The sequence below is a fragment of the Mus musculus genome, chromosome 2, assembly GCF_000001635.26.
Source record: "Mus musculus strain C57BL/6J chromosome 2, GRCm38.p6 C57BL/6J".
NCBI classification, from domain to species: Eukaryota; Metazoa; Chordata; class Mammalia; order Rodentia; family Muridae; genus Mus; species Mus musculus.
The window spans coordinates 124109269-124131436 of NC_000068.7; the positions used below are offsets into that span (position 1 = coordinate 124109269).

Sequence of the window (22168 nt, forward strand, 5' to 3'; positions counted from 1 at the left end):
TGTGTACTTTGGTGGGAACATTGTCAGTACAAGTCCATTCAGAAGTAAGACAGCCATCTGTAGCAAACCTCACAGCCTTTTCACATACACTGCCTTGCAGTTCTTTGTTCACGGGAATGTTTCAGTAAACTAAAACAAGATAAAGACATTTTATCACAATGAATGCTAATAGAAGTTAGAGACAAATTAAAAATCTAACAAGGTAGAGATTTTATAGATTATAGCACGTCAATATATCTTAATATAGTGAGCCATTCAAATAATTACTTAGAGAAAATAAGTTGTGTTTGTATTTATGAGACAATGTAATTGGCAATAGTGAAATATGAAATCTAATACATGAGTTGGGGAGACAGTTCAGTCAGTAAAACGCTTACTTCATGAGCAGAAGGATTTTAATTCAATGGCTTGAACCCACATGAAAGTGCTGGGTATGGTGATGCATGACTGAGCCCTTAGCAGAGTCTGGGGGATCTCTGGGGCTGGAAGACAGCTACATTAGTCTGTTTGGTGAGATTGAGGGCAATGAGAGGTCCTGTCTCAAAGGAGCCGGATTCTGTTCCTAAAGGTGACACGGGAGAGTGACCTCTGGTTTCCCCATGGATGGGCATCCATGGGCAAACACCTGTACACACATGCTCCTACACATGTTCAAAATGCATGGGCACAAATATATATAAAATTGTACATCAGTATAAATAAATATGTTATGTACTTATTATGTAAAACTATATAATAAATTTAAAAGTCACATCAGGATAATTGATTTTTTCTATTTTAACATCTATTCATTTTATATTATATTTTATTTCACTTCTAAAGTTATCTTAGTTTAATAGCATAAAAGGATAAGCTAAACATGATTGTGTCATTTTTTTGTTAGTCTAGTATTTTATAGGCCTTGGGAATAACAGTTTCTTTCAACATCCCTAGAATATATGGATTACAAGCATAAATAGGCATAATAGTGTCCTCAAGTCATCTACCACGAACAATATTAAAAACTCAGTTTATAAAACTTCTAGCATATATTAATGCAACTTTTCTGGAAATAAAAGCAAACAGAACTATTTTGGATCTGATCATTCTGTAGATTGATCTAGGAGATAACTCTTGCTCATAGTTACTAAACTGATGCTAGTAAAAAGCTCTTTAGCCTTGTGGGGAGCGTCAGGGCATGGATCCCCTTTAGGTTAGGCCCCAGGTCTCACAGTGGAAGAACTGAGCTGGGCCTGTCTCTTGTGCCTCACTTCCAAGCATACCATTTTTTCCAGACCTAAAATTTAGTGCAGTGGTTCATGACTCTCTTACCCTTGTGGTCATAACAGCAAACTGATGCACATTTACTTCCTTACATACTTTGTTATCTATATCTGTACAATATAATAGCCAGAGAATCTAGGCCAGGGGTTAGGCATGGTCTGGAGGAATGGTAAGGGATCTGGTTTGAAAGGACCACAGTATCAGTTAATGGCAATATCCCAGCAATTCCTTAAAAGGATAAAATTTACCTGTTCTATGTTCAAAAGTTTTCCCTACACCCATCATTCCAAATGCTTTCCTCAAACTGTCTGCTTCCTTCAGCTTTAGGTTCTGTGTCATGTCTGTAAAATTCTCATGTCAAAGGAGTACAAGAGTCCCATCTTAGAAAGCAGTTGCTGGCTTTTGTTTATTACATACGGATTTGTGGGTAGTCTTTTCTCCATATTCTCGTTGGTTCATTTCTTAAAATCGTGAGTTCTATTTCATCAGCTTTAGAACACAGCCATACCATCCATCATCTTAAGACAATTCTGTGTAGCTGCCTCTCCTCCCACACCCCAAATATGTGGAGAATCCCTTGGAGAACAAAGTGGAGCATTTGCAATAACCTACACATGTCCTCCCATGCGCCATAAATCCTCCTTCTATTGTGTATTGTACTTAACCCAGCACAAATGCAATGCAAATAACTGTTGTAGGACTGTTTATCAGATGGTGACAAAGACTAAGAATGCCTGTGCAATTTTTATGCAGAAACAGCTAAAACATGTCTTCTTGGGGTAGTTGAAGCCACCAATGCAGAAGGCCTCCTGTATTAACATGTCTGCCTAAGTATTAACAACCCTGTCTGTTCAACAGCTTTCCTACAGCTCTCTTCCCCTCCCCACCCAGCAGAAACCCTGTCACAGAGAACAGTTCCCACCGGGGAGATTCCTAACACCAACAATAGCAAAATGGTTTTCCTGATTTTTTTTTCCAGCAACAAACAGCAAAATTGCCTCTCCAGAAATGCTTTAAAAAGCAAATAAATAAGAGCTTTAAAAAAAAAGTTTCAAGTGGAAAATCTACCACCCCTTTTAAATGGCACTCTAAGAGAAGGTTTTTAAACAAGGATGGTAAAACAGTTTGCTCAGTAGTCTGGTATGGAGTAATTAGGCTGAGGGAAGTGCTAGATTCAATTGATGGGCCTTTGGAGCCAGCCTAAAAGAAAAATTTTAAAACCACACTCGTTGGTGTAATGAATGTGTAGAAATGAGTGTATGGAATCATACCTGATCGCTTCCTTGATATGTAGTTTTTACAGTGAGACATCGATCTTTGCTTGGCTTTCTTTGCTTTGCTTTGCTCCTTCTTTCTGCGTGTGAGTGTAGTGAATGGGGTATCTCCAGATCCTCCAGTTACCATGGTGTGGTAATATCGTGAACCTTTCATCACCAGGACTGTAGACAATAGTCTGAACAGTTCTTGCCTTTAAAAAAAATACTAGCTTGCCAAAAGCTTAAATATTAATTGAGCATCTACTATGCTTCTAGAAGCATGCTACCTGTCATGGAAGAGTCTACATTGGAGTTGTAGTACCTGGTGCTTGTCCTGAGGGACTTTACTGTGTGGGAGTTGGGACAAGGTATTGAGTCACCCATTTGTCTTTCTCTCATATGCATCCTTCTTCCTTTCACGAACCCTATGCTCCCAGGTAGATTCTCTAATAAATTAAGCAATCCTCTAATACAAGGGAGCCCTAATCAATGACTCCCAAGCATGGGTCCTCAAAGCATCAACCCATAAGAATCTCTGTGGATTTTTCTTTGCTTGCTTTTTGATACAGGGTCTCATATATCACAGGCAGATCTCCTAAATGCTGGGATTAAAGGTGTAACATCATATTTGACTTATGAAGTGCTAGGAATTGAACCCAGGGCCTTGGTATGCCTTCTATTGACTAAGCTATGTGTCCAGTTGCCCATTGTGCCACACTTTTCGAAACTAAACTTAGTATTAAATCGGAGTATCTTGTAGACAGGATGAGGTTACCTTCTTTAGGTATATGCTTTAGGAAACTCTGATTCTTCTTCACTAGGGCTGGAACGTAACAATGTAAGATCAGTAATGGTCAAGAAAGTGATTTTGAAAATAGATATTGTGAGGAACCACCACAGACATCCACAGAGGCACCGCACTGTTACAGCTAGGGCATTCCCCCTGTGGACTCAGAATACTTGGGTTTAAATCCTGTCTATACCACTCAAAGCTATGAGATCTGGGGCAAATCATAAAATTACCTGATCTCTAGCTTCCATGCGTTAAAAAAACAAAAAAATTCAGCTTGAGTGGTGGCTCAGTAATCATTAAAGGTAGTGCTCTTGCTGGGGACCTGAGTTCAGTCCCTGACATCAATATCAAGCAACCCACAACCCCATGCAACTCCCACTCCATGGGCACCTTTGGACATCTATAGTCTTGACTTCAATTCCTTACAGTAAATAGGGCTAGCATTGTGTGGATGCACGAGATCCAGTATATATGAGGGGACTTATGCTTCCCCATATGATGACTTTGGTTGTGTTGTGATTTCTGTGATCAATAGAGGGGTGTCCTAGTTGAGATTTTGTAAACTTGACAAAAGTGCAGTCACTTGGGAAGAATCCCAAATGAGAAAATGCTCCCAACTGGTTGCCTATATAAAACTCTGTGGAACATTTTCTTTATTAATGATTGATGGAGGAAAGAGTAAACCCCTAAAAGCCAGTGCCACCCTGGGGCCAGTAGTCTTGGATTGGATTAGGAAGCAGGTTAAGTAAGCCATGGAGAACAAGCCAGCAAGCAGCACACCTCCATGACTTTTGCTTCACTTCCTGCCTCCAGGTTCCTGAGCTCCTTGAATTCCTGCCCTGAGTTCCCTCAGGATTGTGATTGGGAGACGCAAGCCAAATATTCCCGAAGTTACTTTTGGTCATGGTGTGTTTAATCAAAGTAATAGAAATCCTACCAGGACAAGGGGCTATAGTCAACGAACATGCCCATCACTATATAGAGTACAGTGCAGTCCATGGTTTGTGGCTGTCTCCTTGGTAATCTTGGAGATGCTGACAGTCTTCTGTGGCCCAAGGCTATTGTTATTTCTAATAGGCACTGTTACCTATTGTTTGCCAACAGAGAATCCATGTGGAATATTAGGATGGTTTTCCATGGTAAAATAATGTACAAACTATATGACATTTAATATGCTTAGTTTTCTATTGAAACTCTCCACTTTTAAGTAAACAGACTCTGAGTTACTATTGGGAGCAAAGAATATGAAATGCTAGAAAATCCTTTGATCATCGACACCTAAGTTTCAGGAAAGACTCCATGGGATTGGTAATCCATAGAATCAGGTTTTCAAGTACAGTAGTTTCCCAATTATGAGGTTTGGCTTCCTTAACAGGTATTATCCACACAACAAACACATTTCTTTATGCTATTCAAGGAGGGAAGTAATTTGTCTTAAGATGTAGTCATTGAAAATAATGTTTTAAAAAATTGTGTTTGTGTGTGTTCTACATATAGCACACATAGAAATATGGTGTGTACTGCACCACAACAGTTTATTTCAACTTTCTCAGAACCAATCCAACTTTCCTGAACTTTCTATTTAAGAATGTGAAGAAACCTCTCAAACTCAGAATCTCTCCTGGTCCCTGTGCACTGGCCAGGTCTTCTGTGCTAAGCTCATGAATTGTTTGCATGCTAGACAAGCCTTAACTGTCTGACACCCAGTTTGTCAAAGCTTGTCAACCCTGACTTGGTCTTTATGTATGAAGAGGACACAATTGAAATTCATTCTCATGCCTGTCTCATTGGGCCAAAGGAGCAATTGCCAAGGGCCTATCAAGCCATTAAAGTTGAATGACTGGCAGTTCATATGCCAGTGTGGCTGTCAGCCCTCTACCCCAAGGGAAAGAACAGCACTACACACTGTCTCATTTTAGGGAAGTGGGGGACAGGGGGTATGAGTGGATAAGGAGCCAAGGATCTCTGGTTATAGATGGCCTATGTCTGGAAAGATGCTAGGCTTATACCCCATTATACCCTCAGACTTAAACTTCAATTTTAAAAACCTATTTAACATATTATACTCTATGTTATGCTTTTGAAGTGAGAGGGTTTTTCAGTGGTTCTTGTAATATGCAGACTTCAGTGGAGCTCTGAGTTAGGTTCAAGGAGAATTCACTCAAGCCAGGGTTCCATGGGTTCTGTACCTTTCTGCTTTGAGTTTGAATCCAGGAGAACATAGAAGCTAGAGATTCTTGGAGTCATAAGCAGTAAATGGATGTTATTTTGGGCTCTGTTGCTCTGAAGAAATGCTGTGATGTTCTGGGGGACAGGGAGGTATGCGACCATGCCTAGTTGGTATTTGTCTGACCATGTTGTTAAGTTCCCAAGCCAAGGTTGACCTATTTTTCCCTCAAAGGCATCTATTTAGAAGTCCAGCATTTGATGCTGAGAATTTGGCAAAGAAAGTAGCAGCCTAGTTTAAGCTTTTCATCAACAAAGTAAAAATATCTATAAAATAACCTATTTTGGTTTCTTAGCATAGAAAATTCTTTACAGAAATGCTTACAATGTTAATGATAACATGATGGATAATATTTTTTAGAAAATAATGTATATTTATAAGTAGGAAATTTAAATTATATGAGAAACACAAAATGCATGATAAATTACTTGTCTCCATCCTCCTAAGAGGTAACAGGCACTAATTGCTTTGTGTGCATGTGTGAGATACCAGATTATAGAGATATTAATTGATTTAAGCTTAACATCTATAATTTCATATTTCCTGTGAATATATTTGAAAATTATTTAAATTTTAATTTGCTTTTATTAATTTAACATACCTGGTCATTTTCAGGTAACTCTAAATTTTTTATCTGTGTCCTTGTACATACTTATAATCTTTCCTATTTTTGTTAATGACTACACAGTATCTGCTACAAAAGGCTAATATGCAAATTATTCAGCCAGTGAGTCCAATTTCTTAAGCACCCACAAAATTAAACTATATTTTCCTAACCTTGTTTTAATCCATTGATAAGACAAAACATAATTTTCTAAAAATATATTTGTTTTTAATAAAATAAACACGTGCACATACGCACTCGTGCGCGTGTGTTTGTGTGTGTATGTGTGTGTGTGTGTGTGTGTGTGTGTGTGTGTGGTGTATTTTCATCAGATACCTGACTCCAATCTGAAAAACTTATGGCTTGGATCTTTTATTGTAAAGCACAGTAAACAGTCCAAAGGCCAGAATTGACAATCATTGCAAAGACACAGCCATGAAAGGTTTGGAATCAGGTTTTTGCTTTCTATTGTGACTTGGAATTAGAATGGAAAGTATTTGACTAAATTTATGTATAACTGGGGTTTTGTATTATAATCTAATTCTCAGGGAGTGAACACTAGGAAAGTGAAGAAAGAACCAATTACTGAGTAGATTTCCTGTGCCAAGGTCTGAGTTAGATGTTGGCACATAAAGTATTGCTAAAGGGTTATTGTTATTGATTATTTAATAATTAACTCCCTGAAGTTATTTCCAGGCACCATGAGATAGATATTGCAGACAGCCAAGGCTTTCATTGTGTCCTTAAAGGTACACTAATCTGTAGCAATTCTATTCCAATATTACAGACTGAATTAAAGAGAAAGGTGATAATATTAGGGAGAAAAAAATGGGTTGAGGTCTTTTAAACATTATAGGTCCTTACAAAAAAAAATTAAATGTATCTGAAAATCAAGTTATTCATGCAAACGAAAAGGCCTGGCAAATTTTAATATCTGCCTTGCTAATAATTGTGGACACCATGCACAAAGCAGGGAAGAGTAACGTGTCTTCAGTGTCATTAAGAAATAGGAACACCCTGCTTCAGCTGTGACCCCGCAACAATGGCATGTGTTTCTCTACTGATGCTGGGTGCTATCTTCTGGGCATCAGTCCACTGCCTGCTCCTGTGAGAGCCTTTGGGAAATTTCACTTAAAACGATAAGAAAGAGTTTACTCAGTGAGACCTTCCCGCTTTCCAGTCTACTAGTTTATCTCTGATAGTGACTTTCTCACCTGAACTTCGAAGGATGGATGATTCTAAGCACGGGGCTTTAAGGACAGGAAGGAGTCAATACATGATATTGACTGCTATGATGACCAGTGTTATTGAAATTTTAGTGTTGAGTATTCAAGCATTCCTAGTTTTTCTTAATAAGAAAACAACCAACCAATCTCTTTCTTTAATGTTGTCTCCCTGTAAGCCCATGTCATCTGTAAAAGCAACACACTTCACGTGTCTGCTGCCAAATACATAAAATAACATTTCTTTTATACATGCCTTCCAGCACTCCTTCCTACATCCTTGATGATGTGACATGACATTTTTAATCTCTACATGTTTGATGAGTCCATAATCACCCTAAAAATCCCGTTCCAAAGGATACAGGTGCCAAAGGATGATGGAGTGTGGCAAGAGATTCCATGAAGATGCAGAGGCAGACCTTTCCTGAGCCCCTGCTGTTGGGGTTCAGTCACTCCTGTCACTGTGCACATATCTGGAAAGCATGTTACAAGCTGTCTGGTGGATGCCATATATTCAGAAAGTATCTCTCCTCTCTGACATTACCACTCCCCCTTCATGCTTCCCTTTCTCCTTTTCACTTCCAGTTTAAAAGGTGCTAGAGTTTTAGAAATGCAGCATCCAGCAGAACCTGCTTGGGGGGGGGAGGGGGGACGTTCCTCATTTAGGGTATGGCAACTTAAATAATTAAATTTTCAATTGCTCAATTGCAACAGTGACATTTCAAGTGCATGAGAGACTGTACCATGAGACACACAGAATAGTACAGAGGCATGGCAGGATACTTCCTTCATGACATGAAAGTCTGTTGAGCATTAACTTAAATGTGGATGTCAAAATGGCTGGAGGCTCCCACAGAACAAAACACTGCCAGTTTTACTCATTCTTAGGCACTCTAGAAGGTGCTAACTGGCATTCTTTGTTTCCATGTGGTTTCAGGGATCCCCAGGAGATAAGGCAGAGGGTTCTGGGAACTCCAGTGTTGGTAGTGTGGTTTCAGTCCTTTCATCCACAACATCTATGTTTTGGTCAGCCCACCTCTAACATTCTTGCACCATTTGTTTTCTCCACAGTTTTTTCTTAATTTCAAAATTCATATATCCCATTAGACTTCATTTATTTTTAAGCCTAGCTGCAAAATCAATAAAGGACTTTTGTGGCATGCCTAGCATTGTTCAGTGAATGACAAGGTTTGGGGACAGTTTATAGGACAATGACAGGCTGTGGCAGAAGGTCTTTGCCACAGAGACATGCACACTGTGGTGCTGTGATCATCTGCGAGATGCTCGGCAGGTAATTTGTTGATATTGATGAACTGTCAGCAATTGCAAGTGGTTCTTTTATTTTAAGAAATTAAAACAGTGTCTGTCCCTGGGATTGTAGTGTGTCTCTCGTTTGTATTCTGCCTTGCTCTCCTGAGTAGGGAGCAGGTCCTATGGACTTGGTGCCTGTCACACTAGTGGCCACTACTACATACCTTGGCATGTTTCTGAGATTGAACTATTGATCAAATGTCACCCATGTGTATCACCACGGAGAAAATTGTGAAAGCATCATGAGCAATGTGATGTCAGGCTAGTTTGAATACAGCTATTCCTGGAGCCTGGTCAATGCTCCTTTCATTGTCTGAATCTTGTTGGGGCGGGAAGAAGTGGTAGACATTTAATACCCTATAGTGTAAAAGGGTGGCCAAAATGAATGTGTTTTCCTGGTGTACTAAATCCAGGACCCACTCAGCTAGGATTCGGTTAGGGCTCAATTGGAGAAGGTGAGAGAATGGGTGGCTGTTAGTGGGTTAGGACAATGTTGAAAGCAGCCTGTGAAGGTGCAGAACAGAACCTTTCATGGAAAAGAAGTAAAGGTCGCCGAGCCACATCTGAAGGTCGGGACACCATGCAGTATTGCCAGCAGCAGGCAGAATGATTGTTTAACTGAGGGCCCCAAATGTAAGCAGGCTGTTTTGAAAGGCACTGTGTTTGGAGTACACATAATGAGGGAATTTGGCATCTGTTCTTGTCTGGCTTCTTTACTTATGAGGAGGAGAATAGAATTGTTAAAGGAAGATGACGCGCCAGCACCTCTCACCGGATTCTGTGGTCTGTCAGCTCTGATACACATGGCTATGTTTACATGAAGGTTCATCCTGAGGAAAGCTGCAGCCTTTTATGGTCCAGTTTGCATAAGTAAACTGCACGAGAAGATATACACTTCTTAGTTCTCTCAGGACAGTCTTCTGAGTAAGTTTTCAAAAATGGCTCACGAGCACAGAGACCCCATCAGACCTGACTGCTGGAGGGAAGAGAGGTTCGGCTAATGTGGTGTCATCTTCCCATTGAGTTTGTTCTACCTTTGCTGACAGTTACATGGATTTAAAAGCCCATTAGAGACGCCCGTGCTCTGTCTGTGAGCAGTGCAAACACACCAGCTGATGACTGCTCAATAAACAGATTAAGTTTCATTTTAGACAGGAATAGGATTTCACTTATTTAGAAGCTAATTATAAATTGGAACCATATTCCTTTTGATGGACAATTCAATTGCATTTAAATTCAAATTAACATCTGCTGTTTATATTTTATATTGTGCAATCTACCTGGATTTAGACAGAGCTATTCAAGAGCTGTGGCTATAGCATCTTTGTTCTCTGAAGTGTTTTAAAGGAAAAAAGAACATTCTCTGAACCCTTGTTATTGCAACCAGCATGTAGCTGTCCTTGAACATTAAAGGATGCTCTTCTTGCTTGAGACACACGTGAAAGGGGGTTGTGCAAACTAGCACAAACACAGTTTACTACAAAGGTGGCTGTTTGAAAAGTTGAGAATTTTTCAAATAATAAATATATTTTCAATGACAAACACACAGAAGCTGTCCTTATATCTTTATCAGATATTTTCTTACTAAGAATTTAGTAGATATAGATAAATATGTATACATATGCATAAACACGTTTAAATTATCTGTATGAATGAACTTTACCCATACTTAATATAAATAAGTAATGTTCAAGACAGTCATTTATCTATGAGAACATGGATGTATTTATCTGTAATTAGTTGCACAAGATTTTATGACTGATCAAAAATAACTAATTGTAGCTTGGCTTTTGTATATTTTGCTTTTTCCTAAACAAATCTCATTTACCTACAGAAAACCATGATCTTGTGGATTACAAGGAGTTGCTTAAGCATGTCATCAATGCTTGAAGACTGCTTGTAAGGTACAATGACTGACAGAAAGGTTGATGCCCAAGGACCACTACAAAGCCTTTTGTCAACTTAGAAATGTTATTGTTTTAAAATAGTGAATCATAGACCTGCCATTCTCCCCACAGTATTCAGGCTAACTTTATAAAAAGACAGCAATTCTTATGTCATGATATACTGTCAGAAATTAGTTTTGATGTTTAATTTATAGCTGTTACTATTAGTCATTCCGTTTTTTAATTGATTATTTTATTCGTTTACGTTTCAAATGTTATCCCACTTCCCGGTTTCCCCTCCACAAACCCCTTATCCCATGCCCCCTTCCCCTGCTTCTGTAGGGTTGCTCTCTGACCCACTCACTCATCTCCCCATATCGCCCTAGCATTTCCTTGGGCTGGGGCATCAAGCTTTCACAAGACCAAGGGCCTCCCCTCCCACAGATATCAGATAAAGCCATCCTCTGCTACATATGCAGCTAGAGCCATTGGTCCCTCCATGTATATTCTTTGGTTAGTTGTTTATTCCTTGGGAGCTCTGAGGGGGTCTGGTTGATTGATATTCTTGTTCTTCCTATGAGGTTGCAAACCCCTTCAGCTCCTTCAGTCCTTGCCCTAACTCCTCCACTGGGCTTCCCATGTTCAGGCTGACTGTTGGCTGCAAGCATCTGCATCTCTGTTGGTCAGGCACTGGCAGAGCCACTCACGGGGCAGCTATATCAGGCTCCTGTCAGCAAGTACTTCTTGGCATCAGCAATAGTGGCTGCATATGGGATGAATCCCCACTGGGCCTAGTAAATGTGAGCTGTTAGAAAGGAACTCAGACAGGGTACATTGTTCCAAATCCCTCAAAGCCTCCTTATCCAGCATCTAAATTTTCCAGTAAGTAAGTATTACACATTCTCTAACAGACCATATCCTCACTAGAATCAATAAAGGAACTTTAGTTTTTTCTATTGATGCTCAGTAGGTTCCATGAAAGTTCCAATGAAGAGATGGAGGTAGACTGAAGACTCTCTTAAAGCTGGCTGAGTCAATGACTCACAATGGGGCATCTGTTTAATTAATGGTAACCTAGAGCACTGTCCTTAGTCTTATTGTATTGGGGATAGGACATCTCAGATCATAGAACTGTCTCTGGAGAATAATTCAAATTGGCAAAGAACCCAAAGCAAACACGCACACAAGCACACAATTCTGAGAGGTTAAAGTTGGTCTTCTGGCTTATTCGTGGTGGTAGTAATAATACTTTGTAAGAGGAAATTTACTGGTTCCTATGGCAGGATATTCCAATAGCACAGACTGGATGTAAGACAACTTAAGAGGAAGTCTATGACATTGAAAACAAAGAAGCAGTAACTTGGTTAAAAATTATGTCCTAACAGTAGGGAGGGATTTAATGTCCATGCAAAGTGAGATCTAATTCTTTGATGTTCAAAGGGCTTGTGCAAAGCAGTAAGAAAAGCAAACCAAAAGATTAAAAGGACAAAAGATAAATATCTGAAAAATAAAAATAATTCTTGGGTAAACAAGCTCAAATAAAATTGACAAATATTACCTGAAATTTACATTTGTTCCAGTGGTTGGGAAGCTTAAAAAATATGATAGCATTTAGCACTGGCAAGGATATGGAGAAAGAGTTACACAGGTCTGGAAATACGTACGTCACCCCAAACTCCTATGTTGGAACCCTGATTCTAAGATTGTAATGGTGTCAGCAAATGGAGACTTGGAGTGTGGTGTGGTCATGAGATTCTTCATGAATGGGGTTAACATCCTATAAAAGAAGCACAAGATACATCCTGTTAGGGAGAGAAGGCAGTGAGGACAAGTTTATATTTATACAACATGCCATTGATGTTGGTACCCATTATGAGCTGACTAAAATGGCTGCGACTGGACATTATAGTGTTGTGAGTCAGATGGATGTCTTGGGAGCCACAAAGTAAACAGTGAAGTCATCATTTATGTAATTATTTTTGGCAGAGTACCATTTTAGTTAAATTCTGTACAAATATGGCTTTGAGGTCGGTGGCTTGAGCCCTTCCCATCCTTCTTTGCCAGCCTGCCTTGTATATCTACTTGTAGGTCTGTGTGCCTACCTCCATGTAGCCTGTGTGAGGGTCTCTGTGTGTATCTGTGTGTATGTGTTTGCCTGCCAGTGGCATCCTGCCTAGTGCTCCTCTCCTGGTATGAATACAATTTTTCTTATCTCCATACAACTCCTCTCCATCTTTTTAACCTTTCAGTCTCCTGTGGCCATCTTTCTGTCCTGGCATTCGAGCATGGATCTCACAAAACTTTGGACCATGTTACTATCTAGAATCCAGAAAACACTGCATAGGATCTGTAAAGAAGCATTGGATTGCTGGTAATATGGCGATGGATTTTTCCAAGCTGTAGAACACTGACAGATACATTCCTATTGTGGATAAGCCTGCAGTTTGTGGTATCTTATTATAACACCTTGAATAACCTCAGCCATCTCAGACAGTATGGTAGAAGCAGTAATATACTGCAAAATTTGAAAGGAAATTTGTCATAACTAAAATTCTTGTACTTTAATTAGTGTAATCTATAGCATATTTGACACCTTTACCTTCTATGAGACATGTTAAAATATGCTTGCACAAGAAGATGCATTGAGGAAATGTATCTTAAAAAAGAAAATCATAGGAAAACCACTGCAATGGAACCATAAGAAAATGGATTTAATGTATTGAACAAAATACTTTTCACCTGTAATCACAGCAGTAAGGAGGCTGAAGCAGAAGAATCCTAAGTTAGAAGCATAAAGCAGGTTTAAGGTCTCCACTAGGCTATATAGAGACTATGTCTTAAAATGCTAAATAAAATAAAATAAATAAGCGAGAGATAATAGAGATGTTACTGGTTAAAATATGAACTGTATGTGTATTATATGTGAGGATTGTGTGTGTGTGTGTGTGTGTGTGTGTGTGTGTACATGTATGTTTTCTTTAAGCGTATATGATAGTCCTGTGAAATGTACTATGACCTCGTTTGGTTTGACTGTGAAGTTTTTCCCCTGGACCCTAGAGGGAAAATATCTCAGTTGGTCCTAACATGAGTCAATATACTCCCATGATACTGCTCGAGGATCTAACCACTGTCTAGAAAATTGTTTCCAGAAAGCGACTCACAAACTAAACTTTGAAACCCAATCTCTTGTAGTTAGAGGCTTCCTGGAGTGATGAATAGCATCAAACAAAGATGCGCCATTTCTCCATTTTGCTTATGACTCCACTGATGTTTCTGCTGCCTCCAGAGACTGATGGAACACTTGATATGCTCCAATCAGTTTAAGCTGTGTAATAGGCAAAGCCACAGAGTCCTGGAGATTTTGCTTTGTGTTGAACACAGGAAGCTGAAACTGTGAACGCATTGAACCTTGTTACAGGCTGGACACTGTCCCAATTCTTTACTAACCTATTTGATCCTCAAAATAACTCAGTAAAACAAATAATTTATTCTCTGTCTCATAAAACAGGAACTAGAACCAGAGATTTTAAAGCAAGACTGGCAGGGATGTGTTCTCATCATGTAAGAGTCAAAGTTCAAATCCAAGTCTATGTGCCACCCACATTCCTGACTGTTCTACCCTGCTGCATGCTGCAGGACTATGGGTACTGAACTGACTGTGGCATGAAGTGAATGAAGAAAAGGCAACACACACACACACACACACACACACACACACACACACACACACACAGAGACACACACACACACAGAAAACCTGAGATCAGGTGGACGGTTCTCTCTGATGGAGAAACCTCCGCACCTAGGAATTTCAGAATATTTATTGTATACAGTTGAACAGGGAGGTGGGATTATTACATACATATAAACATGGAGGAAAGGTTATTATATTCAGCTGAAATTGAGAAAATTTTGATGGGATCTTTCACTGTAAGGAAACAGTATATACACCATAAGTATTCGGTATTCAGGGAGAAAGCTAAAGAGGGCCAATATTTACAGACCAAGGAAGGTTTTGCCATATCTCTGAGCTGCCATGGTTGATGAGCAGTCACAACTCTGGGGGAGCTGGGTTTCCAGTGAAAATGGAGAGCTAGGAGCCCTCCACATGGCAGCTATTGCCAAAGGCAGCCATTGCAAGAACCCAACAGCCTCCATCACACACTATAGTCAACTGATTCTTATAATGTTTCTCTTATACATGAACATCTCTTAGGTGTGTGCACATGACAGAGACAGGCAGGGCCAGAGAATTAGGATGGGGAAAGAGTAATAAAATGAGAGAGAAAGAAAGATTGCAAAACAGAACCTCAGAGAGGTGCTGACTGTCCAGAGAAGTCCATGCTCATCCCTGGAGTGTGCACTTTTGACTGGAAATAAACTTGTAGCCAATTACTTTCATTAACAAAAGAGAAGAAGCATCTATCCAATATCTTTAAGGAGCTTAATTTGTACAATTCTAAATTCCAAGCATCTAAGTGTTTAGCCATTTAGACAACAAAAATAGAAGCCTTTCTATTCGTTTCATGTGTATAGCTGTTTTGTAATATTTTCTTTACTCAGAGTCACTGTGAAAGTTCTATGCCATTCTGTACAACATGACCACATCTCTAGACATGGTCATGTGCTCAGGGATATTTGCCTTGCACCACTGTGGACTTGAAACAATAAGCCTCATTACCATTAACTGGCTACAGGAGACCTGGTAGAGAAGCTGTTTGTGGACAGCACACATACTGAACTTAACTAGGCTGAAATTAATACTGGCAGATGTAGTTGAGCCATTCAAGGTGTTAAGAAAAAAAGAGCTAGAAAATGAATCATCTTAATGCTCAATATGATCCAAAGCAAAGATACAAATGAATTAATATATTAAGATGCACCTTTGAAGCAGGTTCTAGAACCTTTGATGTAGGGAGATTCCCAGGCACAAATGTATGGTTTATAGCCCAGACCGTGCTTGCTTAGCATGAGTCTTCTTTAAAAGCTCTTAGTGTCCGTCATGGTCTCTGACCCTAACGTAAGTTGATTTGTATATTCTCTAGTCTCTCATATTCATGCACATAAGCTGGTTTGGAACAGTCTTTGTAGATGATCCAATCCAAATGCTTATTCATGACTCACTCAAAGGGGAAAGTTGGATGCCTGCAAGGAGAATGCCATGCAATGATGAAGGTGGATTGAAGTGACGCATCTCCAAGTTGAAGAATACCAAAACATGTTTCCTAATTGTTAGACTCTAGGGAAACATCCCGGGGCAACTTTTTCCAATGAACCTTCAGAAGGAGACACCTTGATCTCAGAAGTCTGGTGACCAGAAAACTCTATCCAATAAATCTTGCAACTTGTAGCACTTTGCTGACAAATGCAGGAAACAAAAGCAATTTTTTATGAAGATTTAGCCCTCAAAAATAAAAGAAAGCCTCAAAGCTTAGAGTGTCTCCGAGTGGTAGCAGTAGCTGTCACAAAGATCACAGACTGGCACTTGAGCACTTACTTACAGTCTCTCACTCAGAATCAGTGACGTCCTTTTAAATTCACTGTTGTCAAGTCTTCCAAGAAGATCCACAGAGGAGTTTTTCGATGTGGACACTGACAGAAGAGGGCAGCAATATGGGTGGCAAAGGGAAATGTCAGAATAAGGGGATGTTACTGCAGAGGCAAAAAAAAAAAAAAAAAAAAAAAAAAAAAGGTAAATCAAATAAGCCCGCTCTACCTGTAAATCCAGGAGTTACATTTACAGGACAATAGCTTTCCCATGCTGTCTACACTTTTACTTACCAGACAGAATGATCTACTTTATCTACCAGCTGAGAGAATGTGCACAGGCGAAGCTAATCTTTAAGCCTACTCCTCAAACCTGAAGGGTTACATGGAACCACCTGACAGGCGATGACAACATGCAAGCTTGATGTTGGAAAACTGGCCATGTGTAGCGCAGTTCAAAGCACCAACTTCAATATAAGACCTTTCCAGGGCACGGCCACGGGTGATGGAAAATGAAAGTCAAAGGGAGAAAATGGAAAGAACTCACATTTCAGTATAACCCATAAGAAGCTCCGGGGGGAGGGGGGAGGGAAATGATAAATCTTTTTGGAAGAAAAATTTAGGAGCCTAAACATGACAGAATGATTTTAAAAAAATGCCTCTTCAAGTGTAATCTATTGTAGAGATAAGACTAATTTACAAATTAAAATAATATGTTTTCTGTTAATTTTTGAAAACACGCTCATTTCTAAGTAAAAAGTTAGACTAAAAAGGTTCACAGTAAGTGGAGCAGCATGGTTCATCATGAAAGAAAATATAGTTTAAGACTTTGGCTGTTCTTATATAATGTAATTTTATAGAGAGTATTAAATATTATACATAAGTGATTAAACATAGTAAAATAGAGCCTTGAAATATTTCTTTAAGGAAATGTCAATTATTACTTTGAAGATTAGTTTTAACAGGTTTTAACATTGATGGGATAAAAAAAAATCAAAGAAGATAAACAGTCTTTGTAAATATTTTTCCTATAACTAAAATCAGCAAAATTTACAAGGGAATGGTCAGCGCTTGGGATTGTGGGTAAATGTGTTGCCTCTGGGTCTGCCTTTCAGTAATAAAAGATAAAATATAGGGGGAACAGGATGGGGAACAGGGCAGCCGGTAGCAGCCAACATTATACACATAGTCCTTAGTGGCCTGATGCTGAATAAAATATGAAGGTTGTCCATAAAGTTTTCAGTACATTTTTTTCAGTGACTAAATCTGTTGACAAAGCAAACCTTCCATGCCCCAGCTTAAATTTGCATCTCATTTATTCATCCAATATGCATAATTGAACTCCAGGTATTAGGATCTAAGAATACCAAAGGAGACAGAGGAAACCCCACTCTCAGTGACCAGTGACAATACCACTGTGGTGGACTCTTCTGTGTCTTTGTTAATTTAGTACTCAACCAGAGGTACATTTTTAAAAATAGTAAGACGGGTTTAACTACACTGAAGAACTCCAGTGGCAAAGGCTATCTGAGTTGTCTGGCTCCGGTTGGAGATCAGGAGGAAGCCTTCTTGGTCCTCTGGACTCATTTTGTCTGTGTACTTTAGCTGATATATTGTTTGCCATATGTTCTCACTATGGGTATAAAAATAGAAGGCTCGTAGACTAAGCCCAAGCCATAGAGGGAATGGAAGGGAGGGGGAGTTAAGTGGCAAGAACATGGAACCAGCTGGAAAATGTGCAGCCTCTGCAAGGAAGCCTCTGAGAGGCTGGTGAGTGACAAAGAGGTAGGAGGCATGAGTGTTTGACCCCATAGGGGGTGAGTACATCAGTCCTGTTCTGAACAGACATCTCCATGGACTGCTCTTATTTCTGAAGGCTTCACATCATAGGTCATTCCTGGAGGACGTCTGTTCCTAAATGTGCTTTGTGAAAGACTACTTCCATTAAATACTGGTCCAAGATATGCAGCAAGTCCCCTGGTGAAGTAGCATGTGTCAGTCACAGCCTTGAAGGAAATGCAACTTACTCAGATGGTTCAGAGGTTCTGAAACGTGTGTGTGTGTGTGTGTGTGTGTGTGTGTGTGTGTGTGAGAGAGAGAGAGAGAGAGAGAGAGAGAGAGAGAGAGAGAGAGAGAGAGGCAGAGGCAGAGGCAGAAAGAGAGAGAGAGAGAGGTGTATGAAAGACCTTATCACAAAGCACATAAGATGTATAAAGGTTGCAGAAGGATACTAAGTAAAATGAAATCCAACCAACGAGACAATTTAAAGCAATTTTGCATAAAAATAAATGTGTGTCTTTATTAATCCATATTTAAGTCCGTGTGGGGTGTCATATCTAGCATAGTGTTTCTGTAATGGAGGCAAACAGCACCTCGTGACACATGAACACCTGTAATGAGATGTGAAAACATCAGTCACAGCTGGGGTGGCAGGAGCACAGCTAGAGCTGCTGCTCTTACCTACATTCATAGCCAAAAAGGGGCTGCATTTCTTGTAGAGGTTGATAGAAATATGTCATTTCTGTACTGTTCAAGTTTGTACTTTATTTTTTCTTGTCTGAGGTTAGAAGCCTTTCTACTCATAGAGGTGACAGGTCCAAGGACTCTGGAAGAATCTATAGGAAGAGACTTTTGAGGAAGCCTTGCTTCAGGGGAGGTATCAGGGTTATAATAAAATCCTCAAAGAATGCTAAAGCATCTGTGTGTAACAGCAAGGAAGCCCTGAGCAGGGTGGCTGATGTGAGCCGTGGAAAACTGTGTCCAGGGGACCTGGAAACACAGTGAGGACCTACTCTCCAAGCCATAGCTATAAACTAGCCAACATTTGTTAAAGAATTGCTCTCAGTGCAGCCAAATGATGAGAAGAAAATCTGACCTCCTTCCCTTTAATTTCCTCCAGTGTCTCTTGTTAGCCAAGATCTGCATGGGGGTCACCTCTGGAGCCAGGGTTATTTTCCAAGGAACACAGATCAGCATGGGGTCACCTCTGGAGCCAGGGTTAGTCTCCAGGGGACCCATGAGAGGCCTTCTATTCCAGGTTCTTAATTCATTATACCAATATTTGCCAGTATATTAGCAGATTAATTATTTTGGTTATAGATAGAAGACACCAATAGAGAAGGAAGTTTGGGGTGGGTGGGGATCAACACCATGGCTCTCAATAAGTCCTGGTTCTCAACCCTGTTGAGCTGAGTTCAATCCCTCTGACCCTCATAGTAGAAGGAGAGAACAAAATGTCCACAGTTGTGAGATATACATATGCCTGTACATACACGCATGCACAAAATAAACTATAAAGAGGAAAAAAAAAACAGAATGAAATTGGGTGATTGTGATTGCTTTTAGAATGGATCCCAGATTCTAATTAGGAATGTGGTTTTTGGAAAGGAATATCAAGGCCTATTTCTTGAATGTACTGGGAGCTGGATGTGTCAATGCCCATCTGTAACCCCAGGATTCTGACATTTTTTTAAAATCAGATTGAGTGTGTGTTTGTGGGGGAGTTATAGATGCCCTTAAATCCAGAGGGCACTAGATTACCTAGATTAGGAGTTACAGGTGGCTGTGAGCAGACCAGGGTGGGTTTCAGAAACCAAACTCCAGACCTCTGAAAGAGCAGCAAGTTCTCTTAAGCCCTAAGCCATCTCTCCAGGCAACAATTCCAGCATTTAGAAAGCAGAGGAAGGAAGATCAGGAGTACAAGGTTATCTGTGGCTACATAGCAAGTTTGAGGTAAGGCTGGGTTAACTGAAACCCTGTCAGAAAACCACAGTCTAAGACTGTGTTTGAGACTATGCAAGTTCAAAGCAAGGGACATGACACCTTGCCTGGTTCTGTGTGCTGTAGTGGAGCATTGCCTTACAGTGATGAACAAGCCCATGCTGACCCATTGGAAAATGAGACACTCTGTGGATCAGTGCCAAGCCAGATCATTTGTCCTAGGCAAGGTCCTAGACAAATGGAAACACAACCAAGATCACTAAAGCTGATGTACAGAAGACCTCAAGCCAACCACAAATCCATCAAGAAGTACAGCCGAGATGAGAGTATTTTGGATCTACACAATCATGAGTTGCATAAATGGATGGTTATTTTCAGCCATTACTTTTTAAGGCAATTTGTTATTCAGCAGTAGCTAATTGATACAGTGAGGTATCGAATAGAATTCTATAGAACCCTGTGGTAGTGCATGATACTAAAATAAATGTGGGTAGCACGAGGCACCAAGTTCTGTTCTTGAAAACTGAAAGCAGTGTTTGATAGGAAAGTGCCCGTGAATGGAGCTAAAATGTCAACGTTGAACATTTCAATTTGTGTAGGGCTAAGGCTGAAAAGAATAATAACAGATCAGGCACAATACATTAGTAGAGCAATAGCCACCATCTACCTACATATAATAAGAAAAGACTATTCAAAAATCTACTCTTTGTTTGCATTTGGTCTTTTTTTAGACCATTTAAACCCATGCCTTGCTATGTAGTCCAGTCTTGCATTTCTCTGTTCCCTCTGACTCGTTATTCTCCTCTCTCAGCCTCCAGAGTGCAGGAGTTAACAGGCATCTACCACCATGACCAGCAAACAAATTCATTCTAAAGTTTCATATATTTTGTTACCTGCATTCTTGCATGTGGACACACCATGGAGATAGAACTTAGGCCCCTGGAAGCTCTACCCTCCAATAGAATCTTATTGAATGGGCAGGAATCTTATGGTGATGGACAGCCTCTTACAGCTGTGAAGAAAGTGGTGTCTTATGGAGACACTTTCAGAGTCACATGCACTGATCTAAGCAATGGTGGCTCTGCTACAGATATGTAGCCAGCCATTTGTGTATAAAGGAAAAATATCTATATATAAGATGCAGGATTACAAGGGTGTTCATCTGCCTGGGAGACTCCCAGATTAACCTAGTGGTTGCTCAGTGTATTGCAGTCTTTTTGCTACAGCACGAAAGACATGTGACAAGGTGAATAGATGTTTCTGTGATACAAATCACTGTGGGTCTGGGTAGATGGCTAACTTGGCAGTGTTTGCCTTGCCAGCCCGAGGACCTTAGTTCAATCGCAAGGATTATGTAAAAGTTCAGTGCACTGGTGCAGGTTTGCACTCTTACCACCAAGGAAATAAGACGAACAGGCAAGAGGATCTCTGGGGCTCAGTGGCCAGCCAGTCTAACCTAATTAGTGATGTCTAGCTCAATGAGACCGTGCCTGTAGGACAGGCAATTACTCCTTCCCCGGTGCTTGTGACTGGTGGCAGCTTCACTGGCTGTTTCCTGTCCAGGTTCATCTCTGAGGATAATAAACAGTTGTCATGGCTGTTTGTGAAGGTTTAATGAGATAATGGCCCTTAGTTTAACACCAACAAGCTTTGACAAATGATGATCTTATTTCTCTTTTCTTGATTTAGTCTGGATCAGCTCCTGGTTGGAGTAAGTACTATGTAAAAAGAAATCAAAGATTGAAGGACACCATTAACTTGCTGGCTTCTTACGTGCAGTCCAGCACTTCCTTTTTGAGGGCTCTGGCACGTATGAGATTATCAGGTGAAGTGATTCTCACACTGAAAAGCTGAGAGTAGGGACCACAGGGAGTGGGGTGCAGACAGGTGGTGTTCTCCTGAGGAAATTTAGGGAAGGGGTAAAACCAAGATGAAAGGGAGGAAGGAGATTTGGCAAGTCCTACTTGCTTGAGTTTCCTGGCCAGCAGCCATTCCTCTAGGGTGCCCAGATGGGCCCTTCAACAGAAGGGACAAACCACGTGCTTCACTATTTGACCCAATGATGACTAAACAGCTCTTTGAATCCATCATAGCTCTTAGAAAAATTCCCTTGCATATGGCAGGCTCACAGTAAGTGTTTAATGAATGATTTATTCAATTAAACAGGAAGGGCCCTGAGAGATCGTGTAATCCCAAACTGTTGCTTTACAGCTGGGAAACCAAAGCCTCAGCACTGTGTCACTGGAGAACATTTCCAAAAGAGTAGCACCAAGGTTGACTGACTACAGTAGGACAAGGCTTTCTGCTATGGCCCTGGGTGTGTGAGATGCCGTGGCTCCACTCCACAGAGAAAGCTGATTTCCTCCTACTACAGCTGTTTTCTTTCTCTATGATGAGC

General features: G+C 40.2%; 1 protein-coding gene and 1 long non-coding RNA gene across 10 annotated transcripts in view; one reads left to right on the forward strand and one right to left on the reverse strand.

Moving 5' to 3' along the window:
- Sema6d (sema domain, transmembrane domain (TM), and cytoplasmic domain, (semaphorin) 6D) overlaps positions 1 to 22168 on the forward strand; it is a 577847-nt gene that overhangs the window by 19326 nt on the left and 536353 nt on the right. The gene's annotated exons all lie outside the window — the stretch shown is intronic.
- Positions 14368 to 20688, reverse strand: 4930517E11Rik (RIKEN cDNA 4930517E11 gene). Its single transcript, NR_040611.1, has 3 exons — positions 20664 to 20688; positions 16065 to 16155; positions 14368 to 15708 (listed from the first exon to the last, which is right to left on the reverse strand). It is a non-coding gene; the product is annotated as an RIKEN cDNA 4930517E11 gene (long non-coding RNA).